This window comes from Podarcis erhardii (genome assembly GCF_964252035.2).
Source record: "Podarcis erhardii genome assembly, chromosome: 1".
NCBI lineage: Eukaryota > Metazoa > Chordata > Lepidosauria > Squamata > Lacertidae > Podarcis > Podarcis erhardii.
Window position 1 is genome coordinate 131,910,189 of NC_138497.1, and position 4,339 is coordinate 131,914,527.

Genomic DNA, 4,339 nt, shown 5'->3' on the forward strand with positions numbered 1-4,339 from the left:
ACAAGGCTTAGTGAGCTGGGAGAGTCTGGCAGAGAAAAGTGCAAAATCAGAGACAGAACCTGAAGCAGGAGAAAGCAGAAAAGTCGGAACTCAGTTCTGGCACCTCTCAGGTGGGCACCATTGCCATTATAAGAGAACGAGGGAGGCGTTCATGGTGAATTTTGGCACCTATTTTTCTCGAAAAACAGCACTGGGCGAGTGGGAGGAGGGAGGCCAAGAAGCAGAGATGATTCAGGCTGGTGAAGAGTCATGGTTATCTCCTCGTCTTGCTGTGACAAGCTTTCCTTCTCACCTGACTCCCAGGACTAGGAGAGGCATGAAACAGGTAGAGCATAGGCAGCCTGCACACAGGCGCCGTCTCTGCTTGCTTGGAAGAAGCCCTGGAGAGGAGGAGACAGATGGCTGTGGGGAGGCAGGGACCTTTGGTCTCAGCAAACGATTTCATTGAATAAGACCTACAGGGAACAAACTGTTGTGGTCATTAGGCCTGAAACTCCGCCAAGTCTGTGGAGATACCGTTTTTGCGAATGAAGAGTTCAGCCACAAAAGTGTTTGCTCAGACAATGTCCAGTGTTGTGACGCCAAAAAATTTGTTGGGGTTGTATACCCCATGCTTCTTAAAGACCTCAGAAGTAATTGGGATAGTAGAATTGACCGGATTTGCAATCACACAGATCATGGCTTCAGGGCAGTGCTGGGCACAAGCAGCTGCCAGGTTAGCAACAATGGTGGCATTCGTGTTGAAAAGGTCATCACGGGTCATGCCCGGCTTTCTAGGAACACCGGCTGGAATAACAACAACTTCGCAGCCCTTCAGAGACTCTGGCAACTGCTCAGGTCCTAGGAAACCTTTCACTTCAGCTCTCGTTTTGATGTGGCTGAGGTCAACTGCTACACCAGGAGTGTGGGCAATATCATAGAGGTTGAGGCGACTGATTAAGGGGCTGTTCTTCAGTAGGAGAGAGAGAGGTTGGCCAATCCCACCAGAAGCACCAAGCACGGCCACCTTAGCATTGTTCTGGGAGGAGGTGGCGAACCCTCTGCGGAGCGCGGCGGAGGCGGGCCGGGTAAGGTGGGAGAACATGCTCGTATGCTGCGAACGGCATGGGAAGAGTCGGCGGCTTCTTTCTCCTTCGGGAACGACCTCCAGGCAGCGAGGGCACCTCGAAACTTCATTGTTGTTGTCTCTGAATGAAGAGTTAGCTCCAACTTCAACTGCATGATTCGCTGGCTGGCCGGCTCACTGTGATGGCTTGGGATTCGGACTCGGAGGCTGAACCTGAGGAATCCCAGCCTGCACAGGAGTCCCCGCCTCCAGAACCAGCTGAGCCAGGGCTGGGGCTTGAGCCTGAAGGGTCCTCACCTGTGCTGGATCCTCAGGTGCAGGCACCAGCTGAGTCTGCTCTGGCTCCTGAGGTGATGGAGGACCCGTTGCCTGCAGGTGCTCCACTCTCAGCCCTGTCAGGGGAAGCTGAGGTTGCCTCTTGGTCCAGTAACCCTTCAGCCTCTCCTGCGCTGCAGAGGCTCAGGGCAGAGAGGCGGAGGGAACTAAGTTCCTGCAGGAGGAGTGCGCACCTCCAGGCCAGGAGAGGCGAGTCACCTGTGGACCGGGGCCGCCCTATGCCTCGGGGCAGATAAAAGCCAGCTAGCTCCAGTCCTAGGATGCGGGAGCAACGTTGTTGGTAGCCTGTTCCTGCCTGCACCATCCTGCTTTTCTGCCGGAGCTCCTGACCTCACCTGACTCCCTGCCTTGGACCCCGCTTCAGCTTTGACGGACAGCCTCCATACCGCACCCTCAACCTCGGACTGGACTCAGACCTTGCCACACAGTTGACCCTCGGGACCAGCACACTCACTCTGTGACAGCTCCTCCTCCACCCACCAAACACGCAGCAGAGTTTACTGGGGCAAGGAAGGGAGTAGCTGAGCCAGCTCAGGATCCAATCTTGATTGCTGAGTCAGCTCCTGCCTCAATCTGCCTGCCTCCCACTTCCATCCTGGCCACTGTGTGTCACAGAGCTGTGAAGCTGGCCCTGACACTCTGATCAGGGGACGCAGGGAGGATAGGCTTGCTCCCCAGTTTGTTAGATGGCAAGGGACTGCCGTTCAAAATCTCGTGGGTTTTTTTTATTTAAAAAATCCATTGCAAAGACTTCTGATAACTGTTCAGCCCAGGGAAATGTAAACACAGATTGAAAACCACTGAGCTACTGGTTCATGAGGCGCGGCACTTCACTGGCTGCACAAACGATACGCTCATAGTTTCTGCTCAAATTTTGGCAAGGTCATCTCCACGAATACGGACAGGGAGTTGCTAGGCTGAATTAGATGCATCACAGTCAATGCCTGCAATTTACAACTGCAAACAGTGAAAAAAGAAAAGAAAAAAACGATTTAGTAGTATTTGGGGATGGCTTCCAACTGAATTTATTTGTTTTTAAAGGATATGTGCAACCAGCTTAATAGGAAAGAAAAATACATTTAATAAAAACAATTTGTCCATTAAAAAACAAAATAAAGCCATTAACCCCCAGGCTGTGATGATGAGAAAATAAAATTACCAAATACAGTGGTACCTCGGGTTAAGTACCTAATTCGTTCCGGAGGTCCGTACTTAATCTGAAACTGTTCTTAACCTGAAGCACCACTTTAGCTAATGGGGCCTCCTGCTGCTGGAGCACGATTTCTGTTCTCATCCTGAAGCAAAGTTCTTAAACCAAAGCACGACTTCTGGGTTAGCAGAGTCTGTAACCTGAAGCGTATGCAACATGAAGTGTATGTAACCTGAGGTACCACTGTACAGGGTCCCATTTCAATTACCAAATTCAGTGTGCCGGAAAACCGTAGAGAACAGGATTAGGCAAACTCGGCCCTCCAGATGTTTTGGGACTACAACTCCCATCAACCCTAGCTAACAGGACCAATTGTCAGGGGTGATGGGAGTTGTAGTCCAAAACATCTGTAGGGCCAGGTTTGCATATGCCTAGTAGAGTACTTCCTAGCTGGTGGTAGATTGAGGAGTGGTGTGGTGGGCAGAGTGCTGAAATTAGGCTAGGGAAAGCTAAGGCCCCTGAGGGATCCACAGGGCTCAGAATCCAGTGGATTCTAGGCTTCTGGTACCCTGCCTCCAAACACCTTGTTTCAGGGGTAGCCAACTCCCCCTACTCACCCCATATCAACATCGGTGGGTAGGATTGTGCTGTCAGTCACTCAATAGATTAACTGAGTTCTGTAGTCTAAATTCAGTCAGGTTGGTAGTGTGTCAGTGGTCTGTGATTCATAGGAGCCTATCCAGGGTGGAATCTACACACATATAAAAAAACGCTATGAAAATGCTTTTTTAAAAAAAGTTTTGAAGAATACATCAAATGTGGCATAGCTCACTGTCGCCATCTAGTGCCGCATTTGCACATTGGACTTTACAACATATTTAAAATGTTTTATTTGCAGCTGAATCCAAGTCCGTTTGGCCACACATGTTTGATTCAAGCTTCTGGGATGTATTATTCATTGCTGGAAAATAAAGGATCTCACTCTCTCACTCTGACAACTTCACACAAGAAATTGAAGCTATAAAACAGTAATTCCGACATGCACCAAAGCAAAATAATATCGAGAGAATTTCCCATCAGGACTGAAACCAGAGGAAACATTTTCTTTCAGATGGATCAAGTGAAGAAAGAAAGTAATCGGACAGAAACGTCAAAAAACCCCTGAAAATAATACTGGATGTGTTACTTTTGTAGTCCTAGAAAGGACATAAAATGTAAACTGCCAGGCAGAGGAGATCAATGTTGCTTGTTTTGGTATGTATACCCCTAAACATCAACAAAATAAAACCATTCCACTGCAAATCAAACCATGAGAAGTTAATGGGGAAAGAAAGATGACAGAATGGGACTGAATTATGGATGATATGGGGGGGGGAGTATTTTATGGCGCTGAAGGATTTATAATGCCAAAAGAAAAAAAAAGATGGAGGAAACCCTTTTTTATGTATAGCTTTTGCTCGATTTAAGAATTATTCATCAGACAATAGTTTCTGAGCCTAGATACATAATGAAAAGCTATAAAAAAGAGGGGGAAATGGAATGTGAAAGAAACTGATCAGGCCCTTTCAGAAAATAAAGTCTAGACTGGGGGGTGGAATAGCTTTTGTGGTGGGCAGAGAAGGCGCACACTAAGTTTGCGAGAGAATTGAAGACTTGGGGAGGGGGGGGATAGGACATTGAGAGCATGGTGAAGAATCCAAAGTGAATTTTTCGGCCTGTAACGACTCGAAGAGTTGAGAAGGAGCCGACAGAAAGGAAAGGATTTGTTCAAAGTCAGCAGAAGTCAA

At 48.2% G+C, this 4,339-nt stretch overlaps 1 pseudogene across 1 annotated transcript; it reads right to left on the bottom strand.

Moving 5' to 3' along the window:
- Nucleotides 1-481: 481 nt before the first annotated feature.
- LOC309351790 (malate dehydrogenase, mitochondrial pseudogene) lies at nucleotides 482-1,172 on the bottom strand (annotated as a pseudogene). The gene has a single exon. The product of its transcript is annotated as a malate dehydrogenase, mitochondrial pseudogene (transcript).
- Between the last annotated feature and the right edge of the window lie 3,167 nt (nucleotides 1,173-4,339).